At 31.0% G+C, this 18,060-nt stretch overlaps 1 long non-coding RNA gene across 7 annotated transcripts; it reads right to left on the bottom strand.

Annotated features, from left to right (window-relative positions):
- Window positions 1-4,868: 4,868 nt before the first annotated feature.
- LOC145093568 (uncharacterized) lies at window positions 4,869-9,087 on the bottom strand. Of its 7 annotated transcripts, none has more exons than XR_013702939.1 (9): window positions 8,783-9,068; window positions 7,010-7,105; window positions 6,473-6,572; window positions 6,223-6,360; window positions 5,883-5,941; window positions 5,726-5,772; window positions 5,566-5,644; window positions 5,404-5,426; window positions 4,869-5,285 (listed from the first exon to the last, which is right to left on the bottom strand). It is a non-coding gene; the product is annotated as an uncharacterized LOC145093568 (long non-coding RNA). The 7 variants fall into 7 exon arrangements; XR_013702934.1 differs by having other exon boundaries at window positions 6,439-6,572; window positions 8,783-9,064; XR_013702935.1 differs by having other exon boundaries at window positions 6,439-6,572; window positions 7,069-7,105; window positions 8,783-9,061.
- Between the last annotated feature and the right edge of the window lie 8,973 nt (window positions 9,088-18,060).

Below are 18,060 nucleotides of genomic sequence, written 5' to 3'. Positions count from 1 at the left end.
GACGATTACCATTAACTTTTTTGAACTAACAATTGTTTCTGATTTTTTTTGCATATACGAATTTGTTTTATGAAACTATTTTATTTTGAAATGATAGTAATAATCTTAGAATCACAAAACATTGAATTTCAAGAGTTAGTTTTATTGGAAATTTAATAAGGTATTCAAATATTAAAAGATGAAGATTTGCAAAAAGAAAACAAGGTAACTGTGTTGTATTTAAAAATTAACTTTCTTCTATAACTTCACAATTTATGTGTATTTATAGGCTTAAATCCTACCAAATGTTTAAATACTATGAAATTAATATTAGAAAAAAATATAAAATAGACATGAAAATTGTAAACCAAATATTATGCACAACTCCAAAGAAAAAAAAAAAAAAAAAAAAAAAAAAAAAAAAAAAAAACATTCATTTACGAAGACATAGTTAATAATACTAACGAAAGATATTAGTTTTCAGTTATTTTGTGAATATTTTTTGTTTTCGTGTATATCTTTGGTAGTTATTTTGTGAATATTTTTTGTTATAGTGTATATCTTTGGTTTGATTTCTTAAAAAAGATAGATGTGATTGGAGCAGCAACGGAAACATGTTCACTACTGAGTTTTGTATTCATCAAAACAAAAGTGGACATGGTATTGTAAAGGAATGGCTATGACGTTAGAAATATGGTTTAGTGGCACTTGAAAATCTGATAATCGTGATAATTACTTTTAAATCGAAGTATTTTGGTGGTATTTCTAAATCCTCAATTGGATAAGACTCAGATAAAAAAAGAAAGAAAGAATAAGATGGTGTAATTTCGTGAGTACCAGAAAAGTGATTAAAATTGGTTATAAACCTTCCTTATCTGATAAACTATCAAAACTGTCATATAACAGTTTTTCTCAACAGAAAAAAACTGTTATAAATCCGGGTTTTATATAAGGATTAATGCAAAGTTAAAACCGGGTCAAATATTCAAAATTTGGATTTTCGACCCCAGCTAGGGGCTCTGCCCCTTTGACCCCACCAGGGGCTGCCGGGGCTGCCGCCCCTTGGACCCCGTTCCCAGGGGCGCTCCCCCCGAACCCCCGTTCATTCAGGGGCTTCGCTCTAAATGACAGTATACTTTGATGATAACAAATCATCAAAGTAATCCTATTACATTTAAATAACATTGATGATAACAAATTAGCAACAATATATTTATATAAAAAATATCACATCAACAACATGATCACTTGATTAATAATAACATCAAATTATATTTGAAGTTGATATTACAAAATATGGTTTCATTTATTGTGTTGAATTGGTGAGTAGTTCCCAGAAAACATAATGACAGATTCTCAAATATAATTGTAATGACACATTCTCAAATACTATAACTTTGCATTATTATGTGCAACAAATATCATGCAAATTAAACCTAAGAGGCAAAAGACTTTTCTTTTGGAAAAAACGTTGCCTGAAATCGGTTACTTTGGATCCATTTTTAGATACAAGCTACATGCAATTACAATTTATTTATTTATTTATTTTTGTAATTTACTTACCATGATTCTTTTAAGCAACAATTGTTGTTTTAGTTATTCTTTTCAAGATTTGGAGGATATTGGGATATTGCCATTACATATAAGGTTAAATTTGAATAAAAATGATTTTAAAACATTAGAATATAATGTCACTAAATTGTAAATTCTTAAAGTAATTAGTACCTTTAAGTTCAATATTTGCATTTTTAATAGATTTAATAAATGGTTTAAACACAAACCTAAAGCACTTAATGTATATTGTAATTCTTTTAGTTCAAGTCTTTATCTTAAGAGATTATTTGATAAAATATTAAGTAATAATATTAATGATATTATTAAAAACTTATAATAGGAATAAATAAAATTAGCCGGAAACTAAAATATAGAAGATATGTAATTAGTGAAAAGAAATATGAAAAATTATGAAATATAATGTGATACGTTATAGAGGGATAGGGTTTGTATGGGGTTGACTAAAAAGACATCTTATTTAATTTTTAAGATTTTTTTTATTGGTTAAATTTACATTGTTTTTTGAAAAAGTAAATTATAAATAGTTTATTATAGGTTGACTTTTAATAAAAATATTTATAGGGTATGTAAGGGGTGTCAATTTAGCAACATCGGGTTTGTATATATAGCCATCTAACTTGGCTGACACACATTGAAACAAGAAAATTAGACTAGGCTATTATCAATTGAACCTACTCTAAAAAATATTGTATTATGGAAATATTGGAACTTCAAAAAATATTATGGAAATATTGGGACTTAAATTGGTATAAAACATAAATAAGTAAACAGTTGTTTATATAGAGGTGTAACATAAACTCATATTTGATAAAAAAAAAAAAAAAAAAAAAATTGATTTCAAAGTTTCTAACTTTTTTAGAGTTGAAAATGTTAAATTCATATTATGTGATATTACGTATGATTTTATTGAAATACTTTTTATTAATTGCATCTAACAAAATAAGGAAAACGTGTATATGGTTTCAAATAATTATGCATCTAATTTGATTTTCAATTTTCATATACATTTGGTAAACATAATTAAATATGATAGTTTGAAACTTTTTATACATATTAGTTTTCAAAAACTCTAATATGATCTCCTTATACATTTAAAACATTTTTTTTATATTTAGTTATTTCTAAATGTTTATTGAAACATATGAATAACTGAGTCTTAAAGAAAAACAAAATACAATCTTATTTTCACAAATTTCTTAATTAAACACATTGAAATGTAGACTTATTATATTTATTAAGCAAAAAAAATATGTATATTTATTTTTTAATTCAAAACAAAAATGTTGCATATATTTTTATAATAATTAATATTTATCTATACAAGACATGTTCATTGTAACATGGATGTAACCGGTTTAAAAAACGGACCGAAACCGATATAATCGAAAACCAATTAAGGAACGAATGGGGAATTGAGAATTAGACCAAATACAACTAATGGTTCGATTCTAATATAACATATGCTATCTAATAAGTGTTCGGTACCGAAAGAAGAACCGACCTGAATCGGATTGAAACCAAAAGAACTGAGAAATCAAAAACTAACTTCTGATTGCAAACTATTTTCCGAAAAAAACTATTCGCCGTCGCCGCATCGCGCGGGTCGACCACTAGTGTGTATGTATATATATATATATATATATATATATATATATATATATATATATATATATATATATATATATATATATATATCCTTGCATATATTGTTCTCGCATTCAATTAGCCATATATTATTTTGTCATAATTTTTAAGATATTTATTTTTCACGTGATATTTACTTTATTTTTCATTTTGCAATATATTATTAATTTAGTTTCATAAATTAAATGTACCATACTTACTATATTAATTTGAAACTTGAAATTTGAAATTTCAATTTCTATTTCAAATAAACTTAAAGTTTAAACCTTTTTGTATTTAACATTTTGTTATAACCAACCCGTTTAGCACACGCATCTGACAACCAAAGACATAATTTTAGTTTATGTAGTTTTTCATATGTTTATTTATTTTTAATTTTTTGCTTTTTTCATTATATATATATATATATATATATATATATATATAGGCTCATGTTCACTTGAGACCATGCTAATTTTGTGAGACCGTGAGACCAAATCTAAAAATATTTTTAAGATGCAAAATAAAAAGAAAAATCCGAAAATCCTTTTTGTAATTATTATTTTCAGAACTTTAATTACCTAAAAAAATAAAAAAATAAATAAAAATATGATAAAAAAAATATAAAAAAATTACCGTTTTTTTTTTTAAAATACATTAAATATTCTAATAGAACATTACATTGTAAATGTTCTAATGTGATTTTTTAGATATGTAGAATATTCTAATATTCTACTAGAATATTGTACTAGATTTGTCAGATATGTAGAATATTCCAATATTCTACTAGAATAAGTAAAAAAATGTATTTATTTATTTATTTTTTTGGTATTTTTTTATTTTTTCATTGGAAAATATAAATTCCGAAAATAATATTTGAAAAAAAAAATCAAAAATTTTCAATTATTTTGCATTTTAAAAATGTTTTTTATCTACTAAATGAGTGGCTAGGATTGCGTCTCACAGTCTAATAAAATTAGGTTTTCTCATATGAACCTAACTATATATATATATATATATATATATATATATATATATATATATACAAGAAAATTTCGATTTAACTACGGAAAAATTTCGTAGCAAAATGATGTAATTCCGTAGCTAAACCTAAATAACTACGAAAGTTGCTACGGAATTTGCCAATGAGATTCCATAGTAAGATTTCTTGTAGCAAAATGTTTAACTACAAAATTATAGTTTCGTAGCAATTTTGCTATGGCCGTTGCTACGACGTCTATCCGTAGCATTTCAACTACAGCACACTTCCATCTCAATTCCGTAACAATGAGTTCTGTAGCAAATTCTGTATCTATTTTATTCCGTAGCTAATTCTGTAGCCATTTGGTCCATAGCAAATTCCGTAGCCATTTGGTCCGTAGCAAATTCCGTGGCCATTTTGTCCGTAGCAAATTCCATAGCCATTTGGTCCATAGCAAATTCCGTAGCTAATTGTTCCGTAGCAAATTCTGTAGCCATTTGGTTCATAACAAATTCTGTAACTAATTGTTCCGTAGCAAATTTTGTAGCTATTCGTTCCGTAACAAATTCCGTAACCATTCATTTCGTAGCAAATTCCGTAACAACTTTTTTGTAGTCAATTCCATAACAATCATTCAATACCATTTTTTCTATAAAATTCGGTTATTTAATTTGACTTATTATATCAATTTACAAAAATACAATTAATATAAAACCAAAAATAACAAAGTATTTCTATAGAAACTAAAAGAAATATCCAATACATCAAAAGATACATATTTCAAAATTAAAAGTCGCTACAAATTTAACGTAAAACATTATTCGATACATAATATTCTATCATTGCTTAATAAAAGTTTTGACTTGCCCACTCAATGTGTTAATGACATTCATTGCTTGTGCTAAGTTATTCAAACTTTGCTTGAACATCCACATTTTTCTGCTGAAACTCCACATTTTTTTTCTGAGCATCCTCATATTTTTGCTGAACATCCTCATATTTTTGTTGAATATCCTCATATTGTTCGCGTTGTGTCTCAACTAACTTTTTCAAATTCTCAATCTTGACTTTTGTCTCGGCATTACTATCCTCGTATTGTTCGCGATGCATTTCAGAAGATCCTTTACTAAAAATATCAATCAAATGAATATCTAAAAATTTTAAAGCACACAACAAAGAAAATGAATATTATTTTTTAACTTTTAATGGTTTTGTTATTCGATCAATCTTGTAAATTTGTATACCTTTGCAAGATTCCCTAAAGATGCTAGTGGGAGGAAATATGCAGGATAGAGAGGTGTAGTGAGATCAAAGATGTTGCATATCACATTAAAACACAGGGGAAAAAATTAATTTAATTTTTTTTTAAAAAAAACTTGGTATTAAGTGGATAACAGAAAAGTCACCTTCCAGCACTTCCAATGAAGTCTGCATACATGCGCCATTGTTTTGGATCATCATCAAAAAGATTCCCAAATCTTCCACCTGTGAAAGGCAAATCCATCATGGTTAATGCAAAAACTTGATGTTTTTGTATCCATTTATGAGATTTTGAAGAAAACCTACCAATGAAAAAATGTCCAATGGCACCAATTCCATCTTTTGACACCCATCTACATGTTTTTAGTAAATATGTTAGAGTTATATAATCATATCTTTAACCCTAAAAAGAAATTCTTGCAATTATACTATTATAGTAGTATCAAGTTATATAGAAAATCACCTGATGGCAGCAGCAGAAGCTACAGCTGTGGTTCCAGAAGAATAGTCTAAACCAACTACCTGTATTATATAAATTCACAGAGTTTTATAAAAAGAACGATAATCAAAGAACATTATAATCTATAATTCTATATTCTATCCTTTACAAAATCTATGATTCAACCTTAAGTACTAGACAATGACATAGAACAAACAGATCATGATAATTACAAAAGAATAAAAAGAGATGACTGAAATGAAAAACAAAGGGAATAAGAAGTAGAGGAAATTAGATTAGGGAATCAAAATGTTTGTTTGCTAATAAAAAGAATTAGAAAAAAGGTAGCAAGTTAGATTGATACCCAATCAGAAGTACTGGCTTGAGTTAGATTGACATGCCTTTAGAAGACTTGAAGTGACCAATGTGTGACAAATCCATCCAGTGACATTGGTTGGAAACTGTAACAACATGTATTCCAAGTAATCATCTTAAACAGATCCTGATTTTGAAAAAAAAAACAATTAGAGAAGAAAAATATTAGAGATACCATATGAGGTGAAAATGAAAAGGAACAAACCAGGGAAGCTAGCAGGAAGAACAAAATCTTTAACCATATTAGGAAGCCATGACAATTCTTTTGAAGAATATCCATTAGATTTGGTGTCATCTTCAAGAAATGTTGTTAGGTGAAACTTGTTATCTAGTATATACCTGACAAAAGGAATTTGAACATCATATTAGGTTGGAATCTACAATGTAGAGTGATTGTTTTACCCTTTTTAAAAGTTTAAGCATACTACTTTTTAAAAAATTCAAATTTAAAAAAAATATATTGCATACATAAAGACTATTTGAGTATGATAAATGACCGTTTTACCCTTCACCAACTTAGCACATTATAACATAGTTTAAAGGAATGTTAGGAAGGGAAAAAGGGGTGTCTAGATAGTATACACAAAATGAGGCCATTACTCAAATGATTTTAAACAAGATTGTTAATACACAAAAAAGATATAGGACCAAAAATTCAAAATTATCTATAAAATATTTTGAATTTTATCTAAAATAAAGTTAGAAAAACAATAAAAATTGGAACCCTAATGGAATGATTTCTATGGTTGCACAAAAACTGCAATTAAAATTACTACCAATCAATAGGTTTGTTGGTATAAAAGTGTATGCATGTTTGTTTTTTGGTAAGAAAGACCTTTCCTGTAGTACTCCCAATCAATCGATTCTGGCTCCTGCATTATCCAACAAGAAAAATCATTAATTGATATATTATGAATGCTGATTATAAAGATATTTCATATAATTGAGATGCCAACAGTAGAATTTTATCCGTTGTCATCACTTTATTTGGTGACCTAGGTGTTTAAAATGTGGGAACCAATCAGAAGCCTCGTCAAATGTTGAAGACTTTTATGGAGTGGAGTTAAATGTCAAGGGTTTGAAGAGTTTGGATGAAAATTTAGATGACTATCTTTCTGTTGAAGAGCTTCAAGGGGACAATCAATACTTTTGTAAGAACATTCTTTATAATCTTGTAACCAAACAAATCTCAATTACCATATTGACCTTCTTATATGCTTTTTCATAGACTACAACAAAGAAAAAGATAACCTCTGCATTTTGTTTCCCTGGACATGTTGACATGGGAGAATTGATATATGATTTATCAGCAGTTTTGATTCACAAGGGTGTAGCTGTAAATAGTGGCCACTATGTAGCCCATATTAAAGATCAAGACACAGGGGTATGGTGGGAATTTGATGATGAAATTGTCTCGGACATGGGTCAACACCCTTTTGGTGATAAACCTCACCCACCTGGACAATCTTGCCCCTCTGAACCTAATACTCTGGTAAATGAAAAAGTGACAACGAATATGTGAATGAGCTGATCATCTTTCTGGAGACACTTCTTTCCACTGCACAACAGATATTACATCTCAGAAACAATTGTTAACTTTTTAGTTGGTTGTGAAAAGGTTCAGTTTGAATGTTGTGATGGGGATTGATCTAGATATAAAATTATTGGAATCATTTGATGAAAACCAAGCTTCTCTTGCATCTGAAGAAGAAGCTACTAATCGGCTTTGGATTACAGAAAAGTAGGGATCATTTCAGAGAAACTAAAGGATCCTTCTGAGCGACTGTTTGGAACTTTTGGATCAAGAGGCTACAAGCAAAATCCAAAGAAAAAATCCCTAGACTCTTTAATTAAGAGGCTCAAGGATGTCAACTAACACCCTGTGTCTACTCTACTTGCTTCAAGATTCCCAGATATCTTTCTCTTTCCCTTATTTCATATAGTTTACTTTTTTTTGCAACTTTAGCTTTTTTTATCAGTTCCTTGAACATACCTGATTCTTGTTTTGTATGCAATGGAGAAAAATTCCTAGGCTTTTAACACACTTCTCATTAGAGAAAAATTCTTGGGTGTTTTGAGTATTAGGTTGAGTCAATGGATAAGAAGAAAAAACATTGACTCTCCATGTGATGCTGATACTGGGCCAACAACTTCAATCAGGTGTGAACATGATCAACTTATTCTTGAACAGCATGCCAGGTTTAGGTCAAGGCCTCAGTTTCAATTCAAACAATATTTGGTAAAATGATCAAAGAAGGTGCACTTTAGAGGCGCGAAAAGGAAATTGAAAAGTCCAAATTAAATAAAAAGTCAACTAAACTAGGTTTGGGAAAACAAGAAGCAAAAGATACAATTGAAGCTACGTTCTGAGAAATCTGTCTATACAATTGACACTCTGAATTTTCGAAAATTTTATACATAAAGATGAATTGGAGAGAGAAGCGGAAACGAACTTCTCAGCGATGATCAAATTCTTCGTGAATTTAACGTGTTAAAGAGAAAAATCGAGAAAAATAAGCAAATGAGGAATGAAGAAAGAAGAATGTTACCGGGTAGGGATGAAGACGATCGAGAAAAATCGACCGGTTGACGGAGCAGCGGCGAACGAACAAAGCAAATCAGATGATGATGAAGACGATCGAGATAAACAGTTTGGGGAATGAGGAATGAGATCGGCGATTGAAAATATGAGTAAATTACAGTTATGGTCCCTGTGGTTATCACTTTGTTATAAAATGAAAACCGTTTTTTGTAAAAGAATGAAAAATACACCGTTTTTTCTACATGTTTGAGTTGTTATCAGAAGCTTGTTAAGTGGTGATCACTTTTTTCTTGATTTCCTCTTTTCCCTGTTTCCTATATAAACTCTGGCTTAATCTTGGATTCCTTTCGGTTCATCCACTCATTTGGTTGACTGTCTCTTGTGGCTTAATCTGTGTCTATTCATTTTGTTTGATTGTATTTTTTAAATCTATCATTGTTCCTTTTCTACTTCTCAACTCTCAAATGAAGCAAGAAAATGGATCCAAATCCAGAAAAAGAAAATTTTGCGAGTTCTCTATTTGTTTTTTTGATATGTAGATGAAGACTTTTGTTTTTTTCATATGTATATGAGGACTTTTGTTTAATTTTCATATGTATATGAAGACTTTGTTTTTTTCATATGTATATGAAGACTTTTGTTTAATTTTCAAGAGAATTCTCTATTGTATTGTTTTTGTTGACACTAATCTGTATCTGTAGGAGATTCTCGTTGTTTTTTGTATCAGTAATCCGATTTATATGATCTATGTAGTTGATATCCTCACCAAGAATGTTGTAATCAATGATGTTTTCCAAGAAATTTATGTTCTATAATCTATTCTTGAAAATAATCCGTATGCGTAGATTTATTTCATTTATTATTTGTTTGATTAACATACATTCTTTATCAAGTATTTTCTCATGGTTATCAGAAGAATATGGGAAAGCTCAGCAACTAGCTGAGGCAATTGCTTCAGGTGAAAAACTTGATAGGAAAGTGTATCGGATTCGTAATAAAGAAGTACGTATATAACACCACACATTCCATCTGTTACAAATACGGAACTCAAGTTTTCATTCTCATTCTAAAAATTCTATTTACAGCTTGTCAAATTCATTGACAAAGATTTCGAAGGGATGAAGGACATTCACATAATCTCAGAATCCAATCTTCTGAATCATTCATTTATGGACTTGGTGGGTACTGTTGATGAAGTTAAACTTACTGAAGAACTCATCCTAGAGAATGTTCTAAAGGTAATTAAACTCCCTTGATTTTGCAAAAAAAAAAAAAAAAACTTTCGTCTTTCTGACCAATGTTTCCATTATCCGTAGTTTGTGTTATCCAGTAATTCTGATGCCACAAGCAATTTGTATGGACCACATCAAAATCCACCTCCACAAGGTGAGAAATATATACTATACTGGACATAAAACAAGAAGGGCATTTTGGTCATTACTTGTCTGAAGCCTTCTTTTCTCTGAATCTGTTTATATATAGGTTCTTTTCCTGGTGTTTGGGAATGGGAGAGAGTAGTGAATATATTTGGTCCATGTGAAAATGTTAACAAGGCTAAGTTGTTAATTTAGTCAGTAATATCTGAACAGGTGATGTAATTATTTATTTTTTAAATCTAAATGATGAAATACTTTTCAAAAGCTATGGGATAACATTCCATGTGTTGCTTTTTGTCATAGTTACTCTGATAGATTTTTTTTTCATTCTCTACTTTATTTATAAGAACCCATCCCAATTATCCATATAATACTCATTTTCCATATTTTTTGTTATTTCAGAATCAAGATGTAACAGAAGCTATTCAAAAAGTTGCTGCAACATACAATAGCAAAATTGTTGAAGGTGTTCCTCTGGAGTTGGAATGTGAGATTCCATTCCTTGAGGTGTTTGGTTGGTAAACGAATGGAGTTGAATTCAATTCCATTCTCCTTACAAACTCTTCTAACCAAACACGTGACACATTTCAATTTCTTCAAATTCCAATTCCTTTGACCGATTCCATTCCTTTGACCGATTCCATTCCTTTGACCGATCATCAAGTCGTTCATACATCCAATTTCTATTTCTATTGCTCATTTTATTATATCTGCACACAAATATCAAAAACTAGTCGTAATCGAAGAGTAATAAAAGATTAGGAAACAAACTTACTAACCTTATTGCTTGAAATGAAAATATTAATCTAGGAAAATAACATAGTAGATTTTCATTAAACAAGTATTTAAATCCATATCCTCGTCAAGATAGAACAACCTACTCTAAAAAAAGTGTGTAATATAGCACCATACTTTCATTTTTTTCTATTAAACTTGAAAATTATTAAATTGCCCTTTTGTTGTCACCAAATGAGGTGCAGATGGTTAAGTTAGCTGATAAAGAAAGAGAAAACCTAGAGGTTATAACTTATAACATGCTTTCTAGATTATATGCTTATTCACCAACTTTCATTACTAATAATTACTAATAAGTTCATTTCTTTGTCTCTTTTTCATATTTCCAACTCTACCCTTGTTGTCAAATTACTAAATAGTTCTCAAAGTAACAGCAAACATATTCAACAAGGGAGAGAGTTACACTCTGTAACTATTGAACTTGAAAAAAAATGGTATGCTTGTCTAGAGGAGCTCTATGGAATGGAATCATTATCAGCAAATATCTACAACCTTGGTATTCTCTTATTTGAGGTGACAAGGCTATTCTCTTTCATTCTTATATACTCTTATTATCATAGCAATATTTGTTACTTGCATTAAAAACCATTTTAAAAGGTTCTGTTTCAAAGCTACTTTCTTAAATATTTGACATGTGTTTAAGTATTTCATAATGTAGCTTCAGTGAAACGAAGATGTTTATGATCTTATACTAATTTACCCTTTTACCCTCCAGTTACTCTCCTCATTTGCATCATTAGAGATGCATTCTGCAGCAATGTCATATTTACAATACCAGATCCTTCCACTCTTCATCTCAAAATCCACAAGAATCTGCCTTCTGTCTTTGGCTCCTTCATCCTCACCCTTCATCTCGCCCAACAACCAGGTATTCTCTCTCTCTCTCTCTCTCTCACACACACACACACACATCATTTTATCAAATCTTTCAAAAACTTTTTAATCTATAACATTTAAATCTGTATCAGGGAAATCCTACAATCTGAGTTATTAAATGGAACCAAAGAATTCTACTCCAAGAACACTTATTCTCAAAAAATGATGAGTTTATGGGAACATAGTCAAGCATAACAAATTAGAGAGTATGAGAAGTAAAAACATAGTAAAACATAACAAATTAATGACATTTAGCATATCAGATTGCAATAGTTGCAGGGGGTCTCATTATGGAGACATCAATGAATCAAAGGCAGCAAAAAAAAATCACACACCTGAGTAACAATGAAAATATTTATTACTAACAATGAAAACCTTGTGAGGATCTCAACAGTTGCGCAGGGGGGTTTGCCTTTTTTTATTAGCTGACTGGTTCACCTGATGAACGAATTGATGAATTTGATTTGGAGTTGACTTTTTGGAGTCAAATATGGTTCGACTGATTTTGGCTGTTTGCAGCAGGGACGTTAAATGCCTTGGGGACGATCGGGTCAAAATTGAGTTCGCATCTATGATCAGGGTTGTTGTTGTTTTGCTTTGCTACTGCTGTGTGGTTTGTTCATTCGCACCTAGTAACAAATTCGCATATGGTCCTTACAGTTTCAGTGTTTTGGCAGTTACTACCCACTTTCGCAATAGGAGTAAAGTTTTGTGAAATATGCAGAATTTTCTATTCGAATCCCTACAGTTTATGCAAAGTGGCAAATTACAGAATATTATAATATTTATAATGTAGAAATTATTTTATAATTAAATTTTCAAAACAATTAAAAATAATATCTTATTTTGTTGTTGAGTTTTCAAAGATAATTGTGTATTTTTGATATATTTTTTTCAATAATCTTATATATTTTGCTACGGAAACATATTTCGTAACTACTTGACTACGGAATTTTCCGTAGCCAAATACCTATGGATTTTGATGTCGTAGCTATTTTGCAAATTCACCTTTTTGTAACAAGTTCCATAATAGATTAATACAAAATTTTATTTTGTAGCAAATTTTCCTAGCAGAATAGCTACAGATCTCAATTCCATAGCTAACTAGCTACGCATTTTTATTTTGTAGCCAATTATGTAGCCAACTAGCTACACACATGAATTTTGTAACAAGTTTAATAGAGAACTAGCTATAACCAAAAATTTGTAGCATTATTTGTAGTAAACTAGCTACGAATTTTAATTCCGTAGCAAGTATTCAAGATTTAGCTACGGAATGCAATTCCGTAGCCATTTCCGTAGCAAATTAGTTACAACCAACCATTTTGTAACATATTCCGTAGTAAAATAACTATACATTTAGATTCTGTAACAATTTTACGTAGCTACTTAAGATTTAGCTACATAATGCAATTTCGTAACCATTAATGTAGCAAAATAGCTACGACAAGTCGTTTCGTAGCATATTCTGTAGTAAAATAGCAACGGATTTTGATTCTATAGTAACTTTCCGTAGCTATTTATGATTTTTCTTGTAGTGTATATATATATATATATATATATATATATATGTATTGTGACAACCCGAAACTTCTACCTGGTACATCTACTCAGTTAATCTAAGTTAATATTGTTTCTGTTAACTCCTAGCACTGATTAAGGGTTCGTTATAGCATTCTAAGCATGAGTGCAACCAAGGTCGAGATTAGGAATGAGTTAGCTAGTCCTATAGGGGTGAAATTCGGCCATACACCCCATTTTGAGGAGTATGTAGCCGCATACATGGGTGTACGGCCATACACACACCTCATGACCACACACTCACCCCTATATAAAGGGTAGACCCGTTTCCTTCCATTCCTTTAACATCCTAGCAGCACACAACACCTTTTCTCTCAATACTCTTCAACCAGAAACCCTCCCCAGGGCTTAAAAAACGTGAGTAATCCATCCATTAGCTTGTTGTGCTTGAAAAACCACTTAATCTAAGCCTAAGATCATTGAGTCCTGTCATGTTCTTCATCTATTTGAAGGAGTGCGGCCGCACACCCACATAAGGTGGCCTCACACTCCTAAAAGACCCTCCAAAGTGAGTGTTGGACTTCCATATTCGAGTGGGACATAAACCTAGCTTTCCTACACCTTAGAATTGGCTTTTTGGACATTATCCAGTGGGGTGTACGACTGCATGCACCCTTGTGCGGCAGCACACTCCTTGTGTGCGACAACACACTCCCGTGTGCGACCACACACACACCCTAGGACCACAAACCCATTTCTAAGACCATAAGCTTGTACTACAACTAAGTATGGACCTAGAACAATTCATGGATGCAAGTATGGACCTTTAAAACACCTCAAAAGTACCTTCCATCATGAGTGTATGGACGGAAACCCATGGTTGTACACACCTTTAAGGTGGCTATATACCTCCCTCATGCAATCCTTTAAGGTCCTAGCACTTAGTGTGAGTTGTCCTAATTTCTTAGAGTGGTTCTCCGTCACATTTAGTAAGGAAATACCTTCCTTTGACTCCTTTATGTGTCATTAGGCTTCACTTGAACATCCTGCATTCCGTATCAATCTTTCATTCGAATCGCCCGAGGTGAGTTCATACACCTATGCTTTTTCGAGTTTTTCATGTTTTCAGTGGGGGAGGGGGGGAATACAAGCAAAAGTACAAGGAAACTTTTGCTTAAAGTATATTATTTTGTTTAAAATAATTATATTTATAGAATGCGTTTATGATGAAAAACAGTTTTTACCAAAAGATTAAGAAATCAACTCGTAGAAACAGTTTTCAAAATTAGGGTAACAAACCTGCGAATCATGTAGTAAAATGTATTATTTTATAAAGGATTCATGCAAATCATAAAAAGAATTTTCAGTATTATTACTTGTAAATTTGTTAGTCTCAGTTGGAGACATGTCCTTGGTAACTCTCCCACATAATCAGAGTGTAGGACTAGCATTTGTAGAATTCGGCGCGTTAGAGTCACGTCTTTCATTTTTAGTATTATTACTTGTAAATTTGTTAGTCTCAGTTGGAGACATGTCGTTCTTTCATCATTGTAAAAAAAAATTATTCAACTTTGCAGTGATTGTTTTTTACATATTTTCAATCTTTCAACTTTTTACATAGTCTAATCTTTTAAGTTTAATAGATGAGGATGATGGTGGTTTTTAGGTTGAAAAAGGTAAAATTTATTGCAAATTTGTTGTTCTTTATCTAATTATTATTCTCTCTTTACCTTATTTTGACTAATTTACAATCTTGCATTGACACTATGATGTCAAGATAGCATTTTATTACTGTACACAAGGTGTTTTGACAAGATGCCACATTGAAGATTTTCATTGGTTATATGAGTTGTTAATATGAATTGTTTTCTGTTCGATTTTTGAACTGGGTATTTCAAAATTTTGTTGTTTGCCATCAGTTATTGATTTAAATCTTGTCAAAAGGTACGGAGATAAGATACGAAATTCTAAAAATAGTTAACAAGCTCAAGCGTGATTTTACTAAGGTATATCAGCTTAATTCACGTGTTTCAAGCTCTTTGTTTGATTTATATATTGAATTGGAGTGATACATCAGATTGCTATGGTTTCTATTTTATTTTGATGGGTTTTGATTTCTAGATTATGAAGAAATCCAAGAGTGGTTTTGATTTTAGGATGACGTTGTTTTGGAAGGCGTGGAAGACAAAGCTAAGAATATATATGGATTTTAGACGATACCTAAACATCATCTTGATCGTGGATTTACAATGTCCTATATTATTGAAGTTAGTGAATAGCTTTACTGACCACGCTTCATGTGACCAACAACCAGGAGGTACAATATCATTTAATATCATGCAAGTCAACCCTTTTGCATTTAGTTTCTTCTATGCATTTATTCATTTGTGTGTATCATGCAATGCTTTTGTAAATTAATGTTTCAAGTAAAGTTTAAGGTTGTAGTACACTAAAAATTAACTATGATTGAATTCTTTGTAGGTGATTTTATATCACTAATGATATTTAAATGTAATGGGGTTAATTTGTTGATCAATATCACTTTGACAATTATTGAACAAATCGATATAGTGCGGAGTGCACATTTGTTCAATTTTGTCTTTGTTGAAAGTATGCTGCTATTTAGGGGCGAAGCCCCTAAACCGACGGGGCTCTGGGGGCAGTGCCCCTTGGAGCGGGGTCCAAGGGGCGACAACTTGGCTGGGGTCGAGCTACGGATTTAAGACCCGAATTTGTGATCCATATTCTAGACCCAAATTTAAGTTAGTTTATGACGTTTTGACAGTTTTAGGACATAAAAATGTCATGTGGTAGTTTTAAGACTAGAAGTTTTTCTGGTTATATGTCACACCCCCAAACCAAGGATGGCGGAAATGTCCGGGGGTGGCGGACTTCATGTAAAGTATCACAACAACAAGTATATTAGTGCTCAAAGTAAATACAACCATCATAAATATAATTGAAAATTTTACAGCAAAGTATATGTTTACATGTTTCAAAATCAATTACATTATGATGACAAAATAAATTGTTTGACGATATAACGTACCATCCTGAAAGCGCTGATGTTTTCCTGTTTCACTGATTTCCTGGGAATACAAGTAGTTTTGAAAAAGTGTCAACAATTAAGTTGGTGAGTTCATAAGAGTTTTGTTTGTGGAAGAAACCGTTTTCCTCGTAAAAGCGATGGAGTTTGATTTCCAGAAAATCCAATATTTTCTTAGTTAAGTTGTGAAAAGAATATTCCTATATTATGTGATAATGAACCCTAGAAAGACCCGTAGATTTCTTCTATAATCATCCAGCATATATAAGTTATATAAGATTTAAGTTAAATAAACCGTTGAATATAGTGGGTCTGCTCTAGGTCCACAACCCAACAAGGAACAGGAGATGAGGCGGGCCCACCAATTCTAAGTCGATCGAGACTAGATTCTTATACAGCTCTAGCATATACGCTTAGAAATTATAGCTGAAGTCTAACAACTCTAGATGAAATATAGTTTTAATATCATAAAAACTATTTTATGTGAGCCTGGTACTTTGTATTTGTACCCCTTTTTGTATAAAAACCTGGTACTTTCTATCTGTACCCCTTTTGTATAAAATCGGTACTTTGTATTTGTACCCCTTTTCGTATGAAAACCTGGTACTTTGTATTTGTACCCCTTTTTATATGAAAACCTTTTGTAATGTAAATGAACATAAACTATACCTATTATAGTTTATCAAAATGTTTGAAATGTATATGCAACCTAACTATACCTATTAGTTTAGTATCTTGCTTTGTTTTGTACTAATGGTAATGATGGAGGATTCTTACAATTTAGTGAGTATTTTCTGTTATATAATTATACCACAACAAGAAACACATGTAAAATATGAAGTCATCAAATATTTAACACTTTGCTCAACATGTTACAAAGTGTGTTGAAAGTTATAAGTTGTTAACTAGTTTTTAACCTTTCTGCATTGTTTTAGAATGATCATAGAAAAATCATACGAAGTCGAAAACTAAATCTGTAAATTCTGAGAGTTCCTAAAATGTGTTTAGTTTATTCATAATTTTTATCATGATTTTTGGAGTCCTTTAACTTGTGTTAAAATGTTCATATTCACAGACTGGTCTAGATTTGTTCTTGAAATGATAGGCTGTTTTGAAAAAAATTACCATAAATTGTAGAAAAATCGTGTGGAGATGTGCAAGTAGTCATTTTAAAGCTAAGAACTGGAACTACTTCGAACTAAAACAGTTTTGAACACTAAAATGTTTAGGTTGTCTAAAACAGTCCATGAATGGAGTCCAACTTTTCTGATGAAAGTTGTTAGAAAAGTTTAATTATGTTCTTGGTGTTTTAACTTGTATTCCCCTCCCCCCCCCCCCCCTAAAAACTTAAGAAAGTATGAAAATGTAGGGGTGTGAACTCACATTATGTGATTTCAGTAGATGGATGATGGAGAAAAGAAGTGTTCAACTCAAGAACACTTTGGGAGATTGCTTGAAGATTCGAAGATCAAAAGTAGAAGAAAAGCTTGGAGGATAGGCTTGAATCTCGAATTTTAGAGAGAGAAAATGAGAGAAAATGAAGTTTGTTCTTGATGGAAGAATGACAGAAAATGAAAGAAATGTGAGGAGAGAGGAGGGTTTTCTAACCCTTGACTAAGTGTGTGGCTGAAAAATGGTGGGAAAAGTACCATGAAATGACTAGGTATGGCT

Source organism: Lactuca serriola, chromosome 3 (assembly GCF_051521515.1).
Source record: "Lactuca serriola cultivar US96UC23 chromosome 3, Lser_US96UC23_V15, whole genome shotgun sequence".
NCBI lineage: Eukaryota > Viridiplantae > Streptophyta > Magnoliopsida > Asterales > Asteraceae > Lactuca > Lactuca serriola.
Note: the sequence above shows the minus strand (reverse complement) of the source record. Positions and strands in the feature narration are given on the sequence as shown.